This window comes from Somniosus microcephalus, chromosome 3 (genome assembly GCF_052327205.1).
Source record: "Somniosus microcephalus isolate GS21.2 chromosome 3, FLI_Smic_1.0, whole genome shotgun sequence".
NCBI lineage: Eukaryota > Metazoa > Chordata > Chondrichthyes > Squaliformes > Somniosidae > Somniosus > Somniosus microcephalus.
In genome coordinates, this window is record NC_140989.1 from 11,213,687 (window position 1) to 11,236,024 (window position 22,338).

General features: G+C 46.2%; 1 long non-coding RNA gene across 1 annotated transcript; it reads right to left on the reverse strand.

The window, feature by feature from the left end:
• Positions 1 to 1,061: 1,061 nt before the first annotated feature.
• On the reverse strand, positions 1,062 to 21,086 carry LOC147120852 (uncharacterized). The gene is made up of 3 exons (XR_015075352.1): positions 20,963 to 21,086; positions 15,850 to 15,959; positions 1,062 to 1,245 (listed from the first exon to the last, which is right to left on the reverse strand). It is a non-coding gene; the product is annotated as an uncharacterized LOC147120852 (long non-coding RNA).
• Between the last annotated feature and the right edge of the window lie 1,252 nt (positions 21,087 to 22,338).

Below are 22,338 nucleotides of genomic sequence, written 5' to 3' on the forward strand. Positions count from 1 at the left end.
TTTTAAAAAGCAACATTGCAACTCATTTAATGATTTAATATATAATAGATGTTGATCGCTGCTGTCACCTGTGTTGTTCAATGTTTATGCAAAAAGTGATGGTAAGAGAAATGTTTAACCAGGTGGAGGAAGGAGTGAAGATTGGAGATCAGCGAGCGAAAGCTGTCAGATTGGATGATGAGAAAGCCTCACAGCAAGTCCCATGAATGGACTACAGGTGTGGCAGGAAGTCTGAATGCTGCAGCAATGGATTATGGAATGGAGATCAATGTGGACTGGATCCGAGATCGAAAGGTTTATAGGAGAGCAGGCGACAGAATGAGAATTTTAATAAAGGAGGAACATTTGGATCAGGTGAGGCAATTTAAATATCTGGGAAGTACAATGACTAAAAATACTGATGTGTCAAGGAGGAGAGGGCTGGGATTGAAATGGGATAAGTTGCATTTAATAGAAGAAGATATTGGCTGGACAACTGAACAGAGAACTGAAAAAAATAAAAGGCTTCCTTTGAGACGTGTGTTTGGAGACACATGGAGAAGGTAAAATAAATAAATAAGAACTGTACTGAGGGCGATGGCCACGATACAAGAAGAACATGGTTTGATTGCTAGCAGAATAAGGCAAAGGAATTGGGATTGGACATGTGCTGAGGTGATCAGATGTTGAAAGAGGTGATGGAAGTAATGGATGGAAGGAAAAGTCCAAGAGGGAGGAAAGAAGGATGCTTCTGGACCAGCCGAAGAATGGGAGATCGTCAGGAGAATTGAAGAGATAAGCACAAGACAGATTGGTTTAGAGGAAGAGAATGGGGCCAGAACCTGCCCTAGGCAGACCATTGATGATGACAACAGATGGAGTAAGAGATCACGTGTAGCTCCAGCCATTGCTGCTGCTGTGGCGTCATTTTATTGCTGCATGCTCGTGGTTTCTCCAGGGCCACTCAATCTTGGCCTCGCTCATAAGGCTTGTGGAACATGCCGAATGAAGAATAATGTAATTGTTTAAATTCCGCAGCACTGATGATTGTTATCAATACACTGTTTTTCTTATTTACCTGCTTTCAGTTTAAGGGCATTCTCCAAGTATTCATCTGGTGTTGCTAGTTCCCCATTAATTTTCAGCTCCAGAGTAAAATCTCGCACAGTCCACACAAACCCAGGAAAGTATGCCATGAAATTTTCTCCTTGTGCAGCTTCTGTTTCGGAACTTGTTTTAATGAGTTGGGTTAGCTCCGTCACACAACTGATCCACTGTTAAGGAGAATAATCTAGAAATGAGTGAACCCTTGGGTTCTAGTCATCATTGTACAGTTAGATCTGATGCTGCAATTAAGAGTAATGTTTAGAGTAGATGTACATTTGGTGTTATGAGGAGGGCAAAAAAATTAAGGACTAGAGTGTGAACTGCAACTAGAAAATAAACCAACAGAAGAAAACTGAAATTGTTTAAAACCATTTTAAGAGATGTAGAATATTCCAATGAGAAAAAGGATAAAAGTAGAAAAGTCACAATTTAATTGACTAACGAAGGTAATCAAGAATAATCTAAAGAAGGGTTCTTTTAAGTTTGGTCCTGTTCTGTGACCATTCACCAAGTCTCCTCTACATTGGGGAGACCAAACGCAGATTGGGTGCCCGCTTTGCGGACACCTCCATTCAGTCCGTAAGGGTGACTCTGAGCTTCCGGTCACCTGTCACTTTAATTCACCGCCCCATTCCCACTCAGACCTCTCCATCCTCGGCCTCTTACACTGTTCCAATGAAGCTCAACGTAAGCTCAAGGAACAGCACCTCATCTTTCGATTAGGCACTTTACAGCCTTCTGGACTCAACATGGAGTTCAACAATTTCCGACATTTTCTCAGGTGGCAGCTGCTGATGATTCATCAAGTATATCCCACGGTAACAATCTGTTTATATGCGAAAGAAATGAAAACCTTATCTCAAACTTATTTGTAGTTCTCCCACTGTATTGCTTACTGGTGGTTTCGACACAGGTTATGGAATGGAACAATTGGCTGGGAATGGGGCACAGGGCAGGCGAGAGCTGGAGCAACAATTAAGCAAGCGTGAAGTTGAAACAACGTTGGAGAGTGACGGTTTCCTACTGCTTGACAAGGGTGAGTGCAAAGTCGAGAACCTGGTCTAGGTGGAGGTGTTTTTGAGTGGAGGGGAGGACTAGGGCTGGAATTGGAAGCTTTGGATTGAGGCTTGTCTATATAGGTCAGTCCTAGAAACATAGAAGATAGGAGCAGGAGTAGGCCATTCGGCCCCTCGAGCCTGCTCCGCCTTTCAATGAGATCATGGCTGATCATCCAAATTCAGTACCCTGTCCCTGCTTTCTCCCCATATCCCTTGATCCCCTTAGCCTTAAGAAATATATCTAACTCCTTCTTGAATACATTTAATGAATTGGCCTCAACTGCGTTCTGTGGTAGATAATTCCACAGGTTCACCTCTCTCTGGGTGAAGAAATTCCTCCTCATCTGAGTCCTAAATGGCTTACCCCTTATCCTTAGACTGTGACCCCTGGTTCTGGACTCCCCCACCATCGGGAACAGTCTTCCTGCATCTAGTCTGTCTAGTCCTGTTAGAATTTTATAAGTTTCAATGAGATCCCCTCTCATTCTTCTAAACTCTACCGAATATAAGCCTAATCGCCCCAATCTCTCTCCATACGTCATTCCTGCCATCCCAGGTATCAGCCTGTTGAATCTTCACTGCACTCCCTCCATGCCAAGAACATCCTTCCTCAGATAAGGCGACCAAAACTGCACACAATACTCAAGGTGTGGTCTCACCAAGGCCCTGTACAACTGCAGCAAGTCATCCTTGTTCCTGTACTCGAACCCTCTCGCTATGAAGGCCAACATACCATTTGCCTTCTTAACCGCCTGCTGCACCTGCATGCTTACCTTCAGCAACTGGTGCACAAGGACACCCAGGTCTCATTGCACTTCCCCTTTTCCCAATCTATTGCCATTCAGAAAGTAATCTGCTTTCCTGTTTTTGCCACCAAAGTGGGGTACTTTGATGAGGGAACTAGATGTAATATCTCCAAGTTTGCAGATGACACAAAGCTGGGTGGGCGTGTGTGCTGTGAGGAGGATGCAGAGAAACTCCAGTATGATTTGGACAGGTTGGGTGATTGGGTAACCTCGCATTTATCCACATTATACTGCATCTGCCATGCATCTTCCCTATTTTCCCCCTCTTAATTAATCCCTTTGTCCTCCTTTGCTGAATCCTAAACTGCTCATAATCCTCAGGTTTGCTGATTTTTCTGGCCAATGTATATGTCCTCTCCTTGGATCTTCTGCTATCCCTAATTTCCCTTGTTTGCCACGGTTGAGTCACCTTTTATTTTTATTTTTATGCCAAACAGGGATGAAAAATTCTGTAGTTCATCCATGCGATCTTTAAATGTTTGCCATTGCTTATCCACTGTCAACCCTTTAAGTAACATTCCCCAATCCATCCTAGCCAACTCGCGCCTCATACCATCATAGTTTCCTTTAGTTAAATTCAGTACCCTAGTCTTTGAGTCAACTACTACTTCACTCTCCATCTTAATGAAGAATTCTATCATATTATGATCGCTCCTCCCCAAGGGGCCTCGCACAACAAGATTGCTAATTAATCCTTTCTCATTACTTATTACCCAGTCTAAGATGGCCTGATCTCTAGTTGGCTCCTCGACATATTGGTCCAGGAAACCATCCCGTATGCACTCTAGGAATTCCTCTTCCATAGTATCGTTACTAATTTGGTTAGCCCAATCTATATGTAGATTAAAGTCACCCATGATAACTGCTGTGCCCTTATTGCACACATCTCTAATTTCCCATTTAATGCCATCCCCAACCTCAGCATTACTGTTTGGGGGTCTGTATAAAACTCCCATGAAAGTTTTCTGCCCCTTGGTATTTCTCAGCTCTAGCCATACAGATTCCACATCATCAGAGCTAATATCCTTCCTTTCTATTGTGTTAATCTGCTCTTTAACCAGCAATGCTACCCCACCTCCTTTTCCTTTTTGCCGGTCCTTCCTGAATATTGAATACCCCTGGATGTTGAATTCCCAGCCTTGGTCACCCTGGAGCCATGTCTCCTTAATCCCAATCATATATCTGTTTACATCTATTTGCGCAGCTAATTCATCCACCTTATTACGAATGCTCTTCGCATTAAGACACAAAGCCTTCAGGCTTGTTTTTTTAACACGCTTAGACCTTTTAGAATTATTGTTTACTGTGGCCATGTTTGATTTACACCCTTGATTTCTCTGCCTTCCACTTTTGCTTTTCTCCTTCCTGTCTTTTGCTTCTATCCTTGCTTCCCTTTCCTCTGTCTCCTTGCACAGGTTCCCAATCCCTTGCCATTTTAGTTTAAACCATCCCCAACAGCACTAGCAAACACTCCCCCTAGGATATCAGTCCTGGTCCTGCCCAGGTGCAAACCGTCCAGTTTGTACTGGTCCCTCCTCCCCCAGAACTGGTTCCAAAATCCCAGGAATTTGAATCCCTCCCCCTTGCACCATTCCTCTAGCCACGTATTCATCTGCAATGTCCATCTATTTCTACTCTGAATAGCACATGGCACTGGTAGCAATCCTGAGATTACTACCTTTGAGGTCCTATTGTTTAATTTACCTCCTAACTCCCTATATTCAGCTTTTAGGACCTCATCCCATTTTTTACCTACATCGTTGGTACCTATATGCACCACAACAACTGGCTGTTCACCCTCCCCCTCCAGAATGCCCTGCAACCGCTCCAAGACATCCTTGACCCTTGCACCAGGGAAGCAACATACCATCCTGGAGTCTCATTTATGGCCGCAGAAATGCCTATCTATTCCCCTTATAATAGAATCCCCTATCACTATAGCTCTCCTGCTCTTTTTCCTCCTGTCCTGTGCAGCAGATTCACCCATGGTGCCAGGAAGTTGGCTGCTGCTGCCTTCCCCTGAAAAGCCATCTCCCCCAACAATATCCAAAGCGGTATATCTGTTTGAGAGGGAGATGGCCACAGGGAACCCCTGCACTACCTGCCTAGCGGTTTCGCAGTTGTTGCTGTGTGACTGCTCCCGCTCTCGGACTCTTCCCTTGGTGTAAAGTAAGAACCAATTCCTACAGGGTCAAATGTCTTACTGAAGTCCATGTAGACTACATCAACTGCACTACCCTCATCCACACACCTAGTCACCCCTCGAAAAATTCAATCAAATTGGTCAGACATGATCTCCCCCTGACAAAGCCATGCTGACAATTCCTGATTAATCCCTGCCTCTCCAAATGGAGACTAATTCTGTCCCTCAGAATTTTTTCCAATAATTCCCCTACCACTGATGTTAGGCTCAATGGCCTGTAATTCGCAGGTTTATCCCGACTACCCATCTTGAACAATCGTACTGTGTTAGCTGTTCTCCAGTCCTCTGGCACATCCCCTGTGGCCAGAGAGGTTCTGAAAATTTGTGTCAGAGCCCCTACAATCTATTCCCTTGCATCACACAGCAGCCTGGGATGCATCCCGTAAGGGCCTGGGGATTTATCCACTATTAAACCTGCTAAAACCGCTAGTACCTCCTCCCTCTCAATATTAATTTGTTCAAGTTTATCACAATCCCCCTGCCTGATTTCTAAGCCTACATCACCCTTCTCCATAGTGAACACTGATGCAAAATATTCAATTAACACCTCACCTACATCTTCCGGCTCTACAAACAGATTGCCACTTTGGTCCCTAATGGGCCCTACTCTTTCCCTAGTTATCCTCTTGCCCTTAATATACTTATAAAACACCTTGGGATTTTTCTTTATTTTGCCCGCCAGTGTTTTTTCATGCCCCCTCTTTGCTCTCCTAATTTCATTTTTAAGTACCCCCCTGCACTTTCTATACTCCTCTAGGGCTTCCACTGTTTTTAGTCCTTTGCATCTGCCAAAAGCCTCCCTTATTTTATAATTCATTCTTGTATATCCCTTGACATCCAGGGTTCCCTGGGCTTGTTGGTCCCACGTTGACCTTTATGGGAACATGTTGATGTTGTACTCTCTCTACTTCCTTTCTGAAAGACTCCCATTGCTCTGATGTAGATTTTCCTACAAATAGCTGATCCCAGTCCATTTTGGCCAGATCCTGCCTTATCATATTAAAATCAGCCTTTCCCCAATTTAGAAAATTTATTTCCGGTCCATCTTTGTCCTTTTCCATGATTACCTTAAATCTCACCGAATTGCAATGTTCATAAATTAATAAACGTTTTTATTATGAACAGCTAGCTTGTGCTAGTCACTTTATTCATGCCATGTGGACTTGTACACAGCATCCATCTTGACTGTTGCCTTGTGGGTAGCCCACCCTTATATACATACAGCTCCACCTAGTGTACCATTCTAGAATCACATGTTACTGATCATATCACGAATTATGGTCACAGTCACCAAAATGCTCTCCTACTGACACTTCTACCACTTGCCCGGCTACATTCCCTAGAATTAGGTCCAGTACCACCCCCTCTCTTGTAGGACTTTCTACATGCTGGCTCAAAAAGTTCTCCTGGATGCACTTTAAGAATTCCGCATCTACTAAGCCTTTCACACTCTGACTATCCCAGTTAATATTGGGGAAGTTGAAATCCCCTACTATTATTACCCTATTATTTCTACACTTCTGAGATTTGCCTGCATATCTGTTCCTCTATCTCCCCCTGTCTGTTTGGGGGCCTATAGTACACCCCCAGCAAAGTGCTTGCCCCCTTTTAGTTTTTAAGTTCTACCCATATGGCTTCATTAGAGGAAACTGCTAAGATATCATCCCTCCTTACAGCAGTAATTGACTCCTTGATTAATATTGCGACACCCCATCCTCTTTTACACCCCCTCTGTCTCGCCTGAAGATTCTATATCCCGGAATATTGAGCTGCCAGTCCTGCCCCTCCCTCAACCATGTCTCTGTGATAGCAACAATATCATACTCCCATGTGTTCTTGAACACCTTCAATTCATCTGCCTTGCTCGCAAGACTCCTTGCATTAAAATAAATGCCATCCAGCCTTGCCATACTCCCTTGTGCCTTTACATATGTGCTCTGCCTTACAGGCTGACTTGTTTTTTCCTCTATATTTGGCTGTGCATCACTCCCTAATATAGCTCCACTCCGTATCCCACCCCCCTGCTACGTTAGTTTAAACCTCACCCCCAACAGTACCAGCAAACCTCCCCGCAAGGATGTTGGTCCTGTTCTGGTTCAGGTGCAACCCGTCCGACTTGTACAGGTCCCACCTTCCCCAGAAGCAGACCCAGTGATCCAGGAAACTCAAGCCCTCCCTCCTGCACCAACTCTTTAGCCACACATTCATCTGCTCTATCCTCCTATTCCTATACTCACTAGCATGTGGCACCGGGAGTAATCCAGAGATTACAACTGTCGTGTATGTGCCTTTAAGAGAAGAACTGATTCTATACTGCAGTACCGGCAGTGACCACCCCTGTATATAAAGCCATAGCAGGCTTCTGTATTTCAGTCTTGAATTACTCTCTGTTCAGTAAATACCTGTTTTATTGTTCTCCTGCAGTCTGAGTCTTATTGATCCTCGGACACTACACTGGCGATGGGCAGGTTTGAACTCACCTCACGGGGATCTTTTCCCTGAAGAGAAGCTTCTTGGAGGTCGAAGTCAGAACGGTGGGCGTCAACCGCGGGCAACCGCCCAGGGATCCACCGGAGAGTTGCAGGGGAGGCTGTAGAGAGCTGGGCCCAGGCGAGGTGTAGCAGCAAGTCGTGCTGGTAGCAGGTAGTGCGCTGACCCTTCCGGACTGCAGCGGGCTCGATCGAGCGGCTCTGCAAAGGGGCCGTGCAGCGTCGTCGGGAGGAAGAGAGGGTGGAGCGCACAGGGCGCGGTCGGTGCTCAAGAACAGGGCAGCGTGGAGAGGATAGAACACGGGGAAGGAAAAGTGAGACACGCCGAAGCCGCGGGTCGCCGCCATTACCCTGTAGAATGCTAGGAGCAGCGTGGCAGCAAGGGGAAGAAGGAGAAGCGCGGGAGGAGCCATTTTATTCCATTGGGGAAGAAGGAAAAGCACGGGAGGCGCCATTTTATTCCATTGGGGAAGAAGAAAAAGCACGGGAGATGCCATTTTAAATCACCCAAGATGCCGAAGAGTGGCAGTATAACTGCTTTCGACAACGAGGTAGAAGACTGAACCACGTATGTGGAAAGAATTGAAGTGTACTGCAATGCCAATGAGGTGGCCAATGGAAAGAAGGCGTCAGTATTATTAAATTTGATGGGCGCGAGAACGTACGGCCTATTGCGGAATTTAATTACCCCAGCTAAACCAATGGAGAAAAGTTTTGAGGATATTGTTAATATCTTACAGGAACACCTAAACCCTACACCGCCGCTGATAGCAGAAAGATTCAAGTTCCATAAAAGAAACCAGCACAAAGATGAGAGCAATGCTGACTATCTTACAGAACTACACAAGTTATCGAAGCACTGCCAGTTCGGAGCAGGACTGGCAGACACCTTACGGGATAAGTTTTTCTGCGGGCTCCAGAGTGAAGGAACCCAGAAACGACTACTTTCGGAAAAGGACCTGATGCTAGAACAGGCTTTCAGCGTGGCAGTATCCTACGAAGCAGCAGCACGGGGAGCTGCGGAAATACAACAGAAACCACAAGAATACAGCGCTAACGAAATGGCGTATGGAGCAGAAAAGTGCTATCGCTGCGGCAGAACAACCCATGACAGAAGGACTGCTGGTTTAAGGACAAAGTATGCAGGCAATGTGGGAAAATGGGACACATAGCAAGAGTCTGCAGGTCGGGAAAGAAAACCAACACTACAAGAACTACTAAGGAAAAGTACAAGAAAGTAAAGAAATTGACTTATGTTCTTATGTAGTAGTTCGGAATATCAGGACTCCGGGAGCAGGAGACTAAGTTGTCTAAAGTTACACAACGTGATCGCAAAGGAGGATCACCAAACCATTTGGGTTAACCTCATGATAGCAGGGTCCCCAGTAAAGATGGAATTGAACACAGGATCAGCCCTAACAGTCATGAATCGACGAGACTATGAGCGGCTATTCTCACACATATCCTTGAAGGACACATCCATTGTATTGAAGACATACACGCGGCAAAAAGTCTACCCCAGAGGAAAAATAAGGGTGCCAGTTGAATACAACGGCAAGGAAACACAGAAACTGTATCTATATATTCTACTAGATGGAGGACCACCATTATTGGGATGTGAATGGATCCGAAAAATACAATTGGATTGGCATTCCATTCAGGCGCTAACTGTGACTGATAAAAAGGATGATGATGTCACACCTGGACGACTGTCAAAAATTCTAACTGACGCGAAAGAGGTGTTCCAACAAGGACTTGGGACTTTAAAAGGAGTAACGGCAAGGATAAAAAAATCGAAGATAACGCAAACCCAAAATTTTTTAAGGCCAGACCGGTATCTTACGCGATCCGCCCAGCCGTTGAAGCAGAGCTGGAGAGTCTGGAGCGATCGGGTGTGCTGTCCAAGGTCAACTGGAGCGAGTGGGCCACACCCGTCATTCCTGTAATGAAGAAATAATTGAGCAGCACGCCTGGGGAACCGAAGAAGGTTCGCATCTGTGGGGACTTCAAGGTAACTGTGAACCCAGTCCTGCACACAGTACAATATCCACTTCCACGGATAGAAGATATTTTCGCCTCACTATCTGGAGGGAAACGCTTTACAAAGATTGATCTGGCCCAAGCGTATCTACAAATGGAGGTGGAAGAAGCATCTAGGAAATACCTCACGATAAACACTCACAAAGGCCTTCACCAGTACAATCGACTGGTATTCGGGGTAGCATCAGCCCCGGCTATTTGGCAGAGGGCGATGGAACAAGTCCTGCAAGGGATCCCGGGGACCCAGTGTTATTTGGACGACATCCTGGTTACGGGCGAAAATGACAGTGAACACCTTGCCAACCTGGAGCAGGTGCTCACGAGATTACAGGAATATGGGCTACGAGCCAACCGCCTCAAATGCGAGTTCTTCAGGAGACAAATCTCGTATTGTGGCCACATGATTGATGAGGAAGGGAAGTCGCCGGACAAGATTGAGGCTGTAGTCAAGGCTCCAACAACGGAAAATGTGTCGCAACTGAGGTCGTTCCTCGGGTTGGTGAACTACTACCATAAGTTCTTGCCGAATTTATCTCAATTCTGCACCCACTGAACGCCCTACTGCAAACTGGAGTAACATGGAAATGGAGTGATGAGTGTAAGCGTGCCTTTCAGAAATGTAAATGCCTAATCACTTCAGAAGAAGTATTGGCCCATTACAATCCAACAGTACCGATTCGGTTAGCACGTGATGCGTCTCCCTACGGCATCGGAGCGGTGCTGTCACACAAATTCCCTGACGGTTCAGAGAGGCCAATAGCCTTTGCGTCGAGCTCGTTAACCTCAGCCGAGCGTAACTATGCCCAGATTGACAGGGAGGCCCTCAGCCTGGTGTGGGGGGTGAAGAAGTTCAATCACTATCAGCACGTGCAGAAATTCACCCTACTCACTGATCATCAGCCCCTGGTCTCCATTTTTAACCCAAAGAAGGGAGTTCCAGTGATGACGGCGCAACGGCTGCAAAGATGGTCACTTTTTCTAGGGGCACATCAGTACGACATAGAGGACAAGGGTACGAAACAGCATGGAAACGCTGATGGGCTGTCGCGCCTACCGTTGCCTACGGTAGAGGAAGCACCTGCAGTGGACCCTGTTGAGATATTCCATGCGACCATAGTCGAATGTCTACCTTTTACAAACTCAAGTATAGAGAAGGAAACCCGAAATGACCCGACACTCTCTCGGGTCTATGATTTGACGGTGAAGGGATGGCCAGCACATGGCGACTCACTGTTGCCAGCATTCTCGCCAAGGAGAGAACAGCTGTCAGTGTGCCGGGGGACCTTGATGTGTGGATCCCGAGTGGTAATTCCACCCAAGTTGAGAGAAAGAGTGCTCAATGAGCTTCATGAAGGTCATCTGGGAGGGGTAAAAATGAAGAGCCTAGCCAGGGCGTTTGTGTGGTGGCCGGGAATCGATAAAGAAATCGAGGATATGACCAAGAGATGCACAGGATGCCAGAAGGTCCAAAACGCTCCACCACAGGCCCCGCTACATCCATGGGAGTGGCCCTCATCTCCATGGCAACGGGTACACATTGATTTTGCTGGTCCATTTATGGACTCAATGTTCCTAATTGCTGTGGACGCCCATTCGAAATGGCCAGAGGTCATCAAAATGTCCACCACCACCACGGAGAAAACTATTGCAGTCCTACGGACCATCTTCACCAGGAATGGCTTGACATAACAGATTGGCTCCGACAATGGGCCACAGTTTGTGTCAGAGGATTTCCGGAGGTTTCTGAGGAATAATGGGGTGAAGCATTACACATCTGCCCCATATCATCCAGCCACAAATGGATTGGCTGAGGGGTTTGTTCAGACCTTTAAAAAGGCCATAAAGGCAATGCATAATGACGACATACCACTACAACAAAAGGTGGATAATTTCTTGTTTGCTTACCGGAATGCGACACATGCAGTCACCAACCAAGCTCCAGCCATAATGTTCTTCAACCGAAGGCTAAGATGTCACCTGGATTTGCTCAAACCAAACATAAGACGAGATGTTGAGGATAAGCAATTCCAGCACATCAATGAGAAGCCAACCAAGAGCTTCAAGATAGGGCAACCAGTCTTGGCCCGCGACTACCGAACAGAAAAATGGCAGCCAGGAACGATATGCACACAGCAGGGACCACTAATGTACACAGTGGACATTGGAGAGACCATTGTGAGATGCCATGCTGACCAGATTCCAGAGTCACAGGAACAAGCCAAACCCATACCATGAGCAGGTGCACCTGGTAATCAACCCGAAGTACAGATTGTGTCTACCTCAGAAGCAGTGGTATTGGAAGCTGACGAACCAACCAATTACAATGAGCCAGAATCAACTCCGCCGCAAGAACAGGATGCTCGAGAAAGGCGCTATCCAGTCAGGGTCAGGAAGCCTCCTCAAAGACTGAACTTATAAATGATTATTTCAGTTGATTTATATAGTACAGAGAAAATTATAATTGTAATTAGTTATTATTTAGTTGTTAAATGAATGTTATGTACTGTTTATCTTAAAGTGGAGGAATTGTTGTGCATGTGCCTTTAAGAGAAGAACTGATTCTATACTGCAGTACCGGCAGTGACCACCCCTGTATATAAAGCCATAGCAGGCTTCTGTATTTCAGTCTTGAATTACTCTGTTCAGTAAATACCTGTTTTATTGTTCTCCTGCAGTCTGAGTCTTATTGATCCTCGGACACTACAACAACCTTTGAGGTCCTGTTTTTTAATCTGCTACCTAGCTCCCTAAATTCTTGTTGCAGGACCTCATCCCTCTTTCTACTCATGTCATTGGTACCAATGTGAACCACAACTTCTGACTCTTCACCCTCCCCCTTCAGAAGGCCCTGCAGTTGTTCAGTGACCTCCTTGACTCTGGCACTAGGGAGGCAACATACCATCCTGGAGTCACGTCTGCGGCCACAGAAAAGTCTATCTGTTCCCCTTACGATAGAGTCCCCTATCACTATTGCTCTCCCACTATTTTTCCTCCCCTCCTGTGCAGCTGAGCCACTCGTAGTGCCATGGACTTGGCTCTTGCTGCATTCCCCTAAAAAACCATCTCCCGCATCAATATCCAAAATGGAAAATCTGTTGGAGAGGGAGATGGACCCAGGGGACTCCTGCACTACCTTCCTAGTTATTTTACTCTATCTCGTGGTCACCCATTCCCTATCTGCCTGTGCACTCTTTATCTGCGGTGTGACCATGAAGAGCTCAGCTTCGCGGGTGCTCCACAGTGACTCCAGCCGCAGCTCCAGCTCCGAAATGCGGATTTTGAGTAGATGCAGCTGGAGACACTTCCTGCACATGTGTTCACCCTGGACACCTAGGCCTAGAAATTCAGTGGGCTGCACCAACCGTTAGCGCCCAAAGAAGGCGCTTAGAGGGTTTTGTGCCACTGGTCACGCCTCTCGCTAAATTTAGCGGGACGCTAATGGCGGCAATAGCCGTTAGCGCTGCGCCGCTACCGATGACATCATCAGTGTGTGCAGCGCACCGCTACCGCCCCATCGTGACATTTGGTAGCGCCCCCTGCTTTAATGCCGGTCGCAATTTGCGACCGGTTCAGGGGGGCCTACCTGCGGTGGTAGAGGCGCTGAGGTGCGGGGCGGCCATTATTTTTGCTGGCCGCCTGCCAGCACCTCGCCACACCGCTGTCCCCGGCCTCCCGAGCCACCCTCCTGCATTTTGCCGGCTGTTCCAAGATCGCGGCACTTCTCATTGGTGCCGGGCTCTTTTGCCGGCACTCGGGAGCGCTGATCGCACTGCAGCAGGCCCCTCCCCTTTAAGAAGGGGAGGAAGGCCTGCAGTACCGCAGCGCGCCGTGCCGCAGCGTGTGGTGCTGCGGCACGTTGCGCTGCAATTTTCAGTTGCCGCGCCCCAAGAGGGATGCGGAGCGCCTCGAGTAGTGCCGCGATTCCGCCTGGGGCACCAAAACTGACTTTCTGGCGGGCGCACGTGACTCCTTCCGGGGTGGTACTTCCGACGCCCTGGTGAGACTGGCGCCCCAAATGGGGTGCCAGTGAATTTCTAGGCCCTAAAGTGTCCTTGACTACCCACATAGCACAGGAGGAGCACTCCACGGTGCCGAGATGCCCTGCCATGACCTACCCTTAATTTACTCCCTTTACTTCCTTTAAATTAAAGAATATTAAATACACTAGGGACCTTACTTCCCTTTAAACACTACTTACTCTAAACTAGAGACCTTACTTTGACTTTAATGACTGGACTGTAGAAATACTCACCAGGTCCTACTTTCCAATCAGCTCCTTCCCTGGCTGTGACGTCACTTTACATAGAAACATAAAAGATAGGAGGAGTAGGCCATTCGGCCCCTCGAGCCTGTTCTGCCATTTAATGAGATCATGGTCCATCATCCAAATTCAGAACCCTGTCCCTGCTTTCTCCCCATATCCCTTGATCCCTTTAGCCTTAGGAAATATATCCAACTCCTTCTTGAATATATTTAATGAATTGGCCTCAACTGCCTTCTGTGGTAGAGAAGTCCACAGGTTCACCACTCTCTGGGTGAAGAAATTCCTCCTCATCTCAGCCCTAAATGGCTTACCCCTTATCCTTAGACTGTGACACCTGATTCTGGATTCCGCTGCCATCGGGAACATCCTTCCTGCATCTAGTCTGTCTAGTCCTGTTAGAATTTTATGAGTTTCAATGAGATCCCCTCATTCTTCTAAACTCTACCGAATATAAGCCTAATCGACACAATCTCTCTTCATACGTCATTCCTGCCATCCCAGGTATCAGTCTGGTGAATCTTTGCTGCACTCCCTCCATGGCAAGAACATCCTTCCTCAGATAAGGTGACCGAAACTGCACAGAATTATCAAGGTGTGGTCTCACCAAGGCCCTGTACAACTGCAGCAATACATCTTTGCTCCTGTACTCGAATCCTCTCGCTATGAAGGTCAACATACCATTTGCCTTCTTAAACGCCTGCTGCACCTGCATGCTTACCTTCAGCGACTGGTGCACAAGGATACCCAGGTCTCGTTGCACTTCCCCTTTTCCCAATCTATTGCCGTTCAGATAATAATCTGCCTTCCTGTTTTTGCCATCAAAGTGGATAACCTCGCATTTATCCACATTATACTGCATCTGCCATGCATCTGCCCAATCACCCAACCTGGCCAAATCATACTGGAGTTTCTCTGCATCCTCCTCACAGCACACACGCCCACCCAGCTTTGTGTCGTCTGCAAAATTGGAGATATTACATCTCGTTCGCTCGTCTAGATCATTAATATATATTGTGAATAGCTGGGGTCCAATGACCGATCCCTGTGGTACCCCACTAGTCACTGCCTGCCACTTGGAAAAAGACATTGGAGAATGCAACGGCCATCTGTCATCTCTATGCAGAGAGTCTCGCACCTCCGCGGTACTCACCGACTGAAGCCTGCAGGAAGAAACAAAGGTAAGTACACTTTTACTAACACTTTGCACTTACCTCAGATACTCACCTCTCCACACTTGCACCCATCACTCACCACCACAGCACAATTCTGTACCCCTCCGACGCCCGCAGACCCACTACTCGCCTCGCTGACCTGGCGGGTTTCAGAGCCTTCAGGAAGCCCGCACTTGTGAGGGCAAAAATGGGATAATCCTATTTTCTGCCTGTTAACTACCTGTTATGGCTACCCGCCTCCTGGCAAGATGGCACAGAGGCGGGTTGGGCACTCGCCCCCAAATTCTGCCATTTTCCTGACAGTCCCGCCTCCCCAGGGCTGGTAAAATCGCCCCCTTGAATTATCTTGACCACATCCAAAATTAGAAAATAGTATTCCTCAGAAGATCAGACGAGATTTCTGCCCACTCAACCAATGGGTAGAATATCCAGCCTCTTGCATCAACATTCCCAATAGCTCCACTTTAGCAGAGGGGCCTAAAAAATGTGTATCGCCCCTCATTTATATATAAAGTGCCTACCTCCTGCTGGCACCCAAAAATGGCACTACCCAATATCAGGTCAGATGTGATTCCCTTGTTGGGCCCATTTTATGCCCTTTAAGTTCAAACAATAAAAACATATCATTAACTGTGCCAGAGTTTTACAGTGTGATTTAGGGTTAATATCCAACCAATAGTTTATTACTTTTCATTTTTTAAAGCAGTGTAACAATATAATGTTAAGGATACTTGATGTCCAGCAGTGCCTGCTGGTCGATTGTCCCCTTGCTGTTGTACATAAACATACTGCTCAGCAGAACAGCTAGTGCAAAAAGCTTAGTATCATTACCGTCATCATCCTGCAATACACAGACAGAGAAAACCAATGTCAGATGTTAATTATGCATCGTTTAACGAATTACAAACTGATGTTTCAAATCAAATTCTTCTGAAAGTGAAGATAAGGCACCCTAAAGAGATGAGTTAATCATTTTAAACTGAAAATATACTGACTGAAGTGAATTGGTGTTTGTATTTCCATTTCAGTTTTACAAGCTGACCTCAGTTTGTCATCAGTCGTAATCTGAAGATGCAGAGAAGGTAAAAGCAGCCAGGCCAGATTTCCCAGACCTCTCCCGCTGGTTTCTGAGCAGATCTGGTAGAGGATGGGGGTAGGACTGGGCTGGAAAATTGCTCGGTATTGCCCTATGCCACATCAGGCCTCTTTCCATTTCCCAGTGGACAGGATCAGCAGTGAAAAATGTGTGATGATCTAGGGGCGAGGGCATAAAAACAACCCACCAATAAAGGAATGTATGCTCTGGCGTATTTCGCAGCATTTTCATCACGAGGGCTGTCTCTTATGCCCAGGTGTCCAGCATTTAGAGATTGCTGAAAGGGGCACAATACTATTGTCAGCAACAAGGCTGTCAAAGCATTGCAATTCACAAAATCCCCAAAAAGAAAAGAAAAAAATGTGTAGCAAAATCTTTCCTGTTTTACTGGTGGCTCCTAGCACCCTCACACTGTAGCAGGCCTCAGACAACTACTTGCTGCCCCAACTTTGATGGTCTCCATTTTGTTAATGATTTTAGCAAGGCCTTTGACAAGGTCCCACATGGCAGACCAGTCAGAAAAGTAAAAGCCCATGGGATCCAAGGGAAAAGTGGCAAGTTGGATCCAAAATTGGCTCAGTGGCAGGAAGCAGAGGGTAATGGTCGATGGGAGTTTTTCTGACTGGAAGGCTGTTTAGTGGGGTTCCGCAGGGCTCAGTACCAGGCCCCTTGCTTTTTGTGGTGTAGGTCAATAATTTAGACTTCGATGTCGGGGGCATGATTAAGACATTTTCAGATTATACTTAAATTGGCCAGGTGGTTGATAGTGAGGAAGAAAGCTGTAGACTGCAGGAAGATGTCAATGGACTGGTCAGGTGGGCAGAAAAGTGGCAAATGGAATTCAATCCGGAGAAGTGTGAGGTAATGCACTTGGGGAGGGCTAACGAGGCAAGGGGATACACATTAAATGGTAGGACACTGAGAAGTGCAGAAGATCAGAGGGACCTTGGAGTGCATGTCCGCAGAACCCTGAAGGTAGCAGGACAGCAATGTTCTTGTAAGCTGCGCGGTGCTCCAGCGGTCCCGCACAGCTGTTGAGCCGGCTTTTAAATTGAACAAACCATGTATGCACGGACTTTTGAATGGGCCGCACAGCGCCCCCCCGCCCCCCCAAAAAAAAATTATGGGGAACGTAGCAGGCCAGGTAGATAAAGTGGTTAAGAAGGCATACGGAATTCTCTCCTTTATTAGCCAAAGTATAGAATATAAGAGCAGGGAGGTTATGCTTGAACTGTATAAAACACTAGTTAGGCCACAGCTAGAGGACTGCGTGCAGGATGTGATTGCAGTAGAGAGGGTGCAGAGCTGATTTACAAGGATGTTGCCGGGACTGGAGAATTTTAGCTATGAGGAAAGATTGAATGGGCTGGGGTTGTTTTCTTTGGAAGAGGATGCAGAGCGGATATTTATTTGAGGTTAATAAAATTATGAGGAGCCTAGATAGAGTGGATATGAAGGACCTATTTCCCTTAGCAGAGAGGTCAATAACCAGGGAGAATAGATTTAAAGTAATTGGCAGAAGGATTGTAAAGGAGTTGAGGAGAAATTTCTTCACCCAGAGGGTGGTGGGGGTCTGGAACTCACTACCTGAACGGGTGTAGAGGCAGAAACCCTCATCACATTTAAAGAGTACTTGGATATGGACGTGAAGTGTTGTAACCTACAAGGCTACGGACCAGGAGCTGGAAGCTGCGATTAAGCTGGAGAGCTCTTTTCCTGCCGGCACAAACACGATGGGCTGAATGGCCTCCTTCTGTGCCATAAATTTCTATGCTTCTATGATCCCAGGGCTAGAAATTTGGCCAGGATCAGGGGAGCATCTCCATGGCAGGCGGGAATCCCGCCCCACCAGAGATGTGCTCCAATTGGAAAATCTCAGCTGTCTCTATTCCTTTTGTGGAGTCCACCTTAGCACAACAACTTGCATTTATGGTGTTGAAATAGCCAAGGATGAAGCTGAAAGAGACTCAATAGTATCGACGCTTAATATGACCAACCAATGCAGAGCAACAATGAACAAAGCCAATAGGATTTTGAACTACCGAGCCAAAACAGAATATAGGTCGGAGGAGGCAGTGATTCAACTTGATAGTGCTCTGATCAGACTGGACCTCGAGTACTGTGTCTAATGCCATGGGGCTGAATCCTATTGTAAAGGGTCTGAGCATTTAGGAAAGACTGGAAACTTTAGCTTTTCAGCCTAGAAATGTAGCATTTGAGAGCTGATCTTATAAAGGTATGTAAGCTTGTTAAGGGATAATTATTCTATATGCACAATGTTCATTGTTATTCTAGGTATATGGTAACAGTGGATTATTATTCTAGATGCTTCATGTAAGGGAGTAGAGTTTATGGCAGGGACAAGTGATTTCCGTGTTGTTCCTGATGCTCAGTTGAAAGAAAGTTCGACTCATCCATAAATTGACGTCAGGCTGCACTGGGGTGGCTGTGAGGTTGAAGGAAATGGTGGAGATGGAAAGTTAGTTGTTAACAGCCTGTATATGGAAGCTGACCAAGGGGTATCTGAGAAAGAGGAGGAGGCTAACAATAGTTCCTTGAGGGACTACACAGGCAATTGTGTGATGATGGGAATATGAACCATTTCTCAAGATCTGCCGGCTCCGTTTGGATAGATAAAAGCAAAACCTTGCCAAGGAAGTGGACAACAGAAGAGAGGGGATAGAAGAGGATGATGTCGTGAACCATGACAAATATTGTGGAGAGGTCTAGGAGGAAATGGAGGGATAATGGTGTCAAAAACAGGAAGGCAGATTATTATCTGAATGGCAATAGATTGGGAGAAGGGGAAGTGCAACGAGACCTGGGTGTCCTTGTGCACCAGTCGCTGAAGGTAAGCATGCAGGTGCAGCAGGCGGTTAAGAAGGCAAATGGTATGTTGGCCTTCATAGCGAGAGAGTTTGAGTATAGGAACAAGGATACAGTTGTACAGGGCCTTGGTGAGACCACATCTTGAGTATTGTGTGCAGTTTTGGTCGCCTTATCTGAGGAAGGATATTCTTGCCATGGAAGGAGTTCAGCGAAGATTCGCCAGGCTGATACCTGGGATGGCAGGAATGACGTATGAGGAGAGATTGGGTCAAATGGGCTTGTACTCGCTGGAGTTCAGAAGAATGATAGGGGATCTCATTGAAACCTATAAAATTCTGCCAGGACTGGACAGGCTAGATGCAGGGAGGATGTTCCCGATGGTCGGGGAGTCCAGAACCAGGGGTCACAGTCTAAGGATAAGGGGTAGGCCTTTTAGGACAGAAATGAGGAGGAATTTCTTCACCCAGAGAGTGGTGAACCTGTGGAATTCTCTACCACAGAAGGCAGTAGAGGCCAATTCATTAAATATATTCAAGAAGGAGTTGGATATATTTCTTAAGGCTAAAGGGATCAAGGGATATGGGGAGAAGGCAGGGACAGGGTACTGAATTTGGATGATCAGCCATGATCTCATTGAATGGCGGGACAGGCTCGAGGGGCCGAATGGCCTACTCCTGCTCCTATCTTCTATGTTTCTATGTTTCTATAACGCACCATGGTCGCAGTCAGGGAGAATGTTATTTGTGACTGACGCCAGGTGACATTGGTGCTGCTGGCAGGGTGGAAGCCAGAAGGGAATTTTTGGGAGTGATGGTCATTGAAAACATTCAAGGACTATAGAGCAAAGGTTAGAAATGGGATGGTAGTTGGAGGGGATGGATGGGTTGAGGGTCGACTGAAGTTGAAGGCGAGGACAACAGTTATGAACAGGAGGGACTGTGCCTGAGTGAAGGGATCCATTGACAATGTCGGCAAGCATGCAGACCAGGAGAGGTAGTAGTTAAGTGATCAGGAATTGAGTAGGAAGGAGGTTGAGGGAGCAGGAGGTGGGTCTCATGGAAGAGACAAAAATTAGAGAGAGCAGCGGGAAGACATGGGAAAGAAACTGCAGGGACAGGGGATTGGAGGTAGAGTGGATGGAAGGGTGGAGGAACAGGGAGGAGACCAGGTAGCTGCAGGGATGTTCTCAATGTTAGAGACAATGGAATCCATTAGATCTGCAAATTATATTGGAACCGAGGGTGGAGAAAGATGTTTGAACCTTTGCAAAGAAGGAAGAGTTCAAATTGGCAAACGTTAGGCCCCAAATTCCTTGGTGCTTTTGCAAAAAAAAAGCTGTGTAATCGGGATGGGCGAGGCAGAATGTGGGATGGAACCAGGCTCTGCTGGGTAACCACCGTGTTTTAGTATCAGTCAAAAATTCTGCTGGGATTGGGACCCATCCATATATGGGTGAGCATATTATGATGCCATGCCAATGAAAGAAATTACATCATTTGACAAAGCTCTCAATGCTGGGTGCCAGGGATACCTGTAGATTCCTGGCATCCAGGGTCGTTAATTGTCTTGGTGGGGATTTAAATTTTAAATGGCTGGTTTCCCGATGATCAATTACATTAAGGAAACACTGGCACAGCAATTTCCCTCCCCCTACCAGAGGTGGACATCCAACTGTGTTATAAATGGTATGGGTGCCCACCCAAAGTATCTAAATATCCTTTACCCTGAGAAATGGGGCGGTATCAGGAATGAAAATAGTGGATTGGAGGATGTCCTGCCGCACTATACTTAGTGTTGCAGCAGAGCTAATACAACCCCTACTTGCTTTATTCCTGTCTATTGAACACCTGTCCATTTATTGATCTGGTATTACACATGTAAAGGCTGTTCATGTTGCTGTGAAAATAAAACGAGTGTACCTTTTCCACATCTCCAAGGCCTTCAGTGTCCAACAGTACCAAGCAGTGATCAGGCTTGTGTGGATGTGGGCGACACCACATCCAGATTCCCTTTGTCTCGCATTGTACAGTTGATGCAACTGCAAACCCTGATGAAACAGAATAAATAGTATGCCGTGTGAAAATTATTTTCCAGCTGTTATTTAGTGTAACTTATATGCCAGTTTTACACAGTAATACTCTTGTCTTAGTCTGAAGGTTGTGGGTTCGAGCTCAGTTCCAGATTTATGCACAGGATCTAGGTTGTCACGGTGCAGCACTGAAGGAATGATGGCCTTTCATCAATGGCATCTTGCAGATGGAATGTTAAAACAAAGGCCCCACTTGCCTGTTCAGGTGGATGTTAATTTCCCTCAACAATATGCTTCCTTCAACCAATGCCACCAAAAGGAGATATACTGATTGCCATGATTAGTTAGCAGTTGCATTATTATAGTATCACGTGGCTACCAGGATGGTAGGAGTGAGCTTTGGTTTATAATGATAGCATTCCCATCTCAGTCAGAGGGAGAAGATTTCAAACCTCGCTCCAGAAAGTCCAGGCGAGAGGAAACAAGAGCTCCAGCTCGGAGTTCAGGGTTGACATCCAGCAGGACACTCTCGCCTGATGGGTGGCCCCTGTTGGATCCGTGGTTCAGTGGATATGCTGTTATTAAATAATCACACGGATGCTGTACATCAACAATAAACAGGTCTTTACTGGAGGAGGGTAGTCTCAAGACAGGGAGTACAGAGGCATGCGCAAAGGTTGAGTTCCATATTCAATTAGAGGGTGAGAAGGTTGGATCTCAAACAAGCGTGCTGAGCTTGAATAAAGGAGACTATGAAGGTATGAGAGCGGAATTAATTAGAGTGGACTGGGAAAATAGATTAAAGGGTAAGACGGTACATGACCAGTGGTGTACATTTAAGGAGTTATTTTACAACTTCCAAAAAAAATATATTCCACTGAGGAAAAAAGGGTATAAAAGGAAAGATAGCCATCCGTGGCTAAGTAAAGTAATTAAGGATAGTATCCGACTAAAAACAAGGGCATATAAGTTAGCCAAATCTAGTGGGAGGATGGAAGATTGGGAAGTCTTTAAAAGACAGCAAAAAATAACAAAAAGATCGATTAAGAAAGGGAAGATAGATTATGAAAGTAAATTAGCAAAAAATATAAAAACAGACAGTAAAAGTTTCTATAGTTATATAAAAAGAAAAAGGGTGGCTAAAGTAAATGTTGGTCCCTTAGAGGATGAGACCAGGAAATTAATGGTGGGAAACATGGAGATGGCAAAAACACTGAACAATTATTTTGTATCAGTCTTTACAGTAGAGGACACTAAGAATATCCC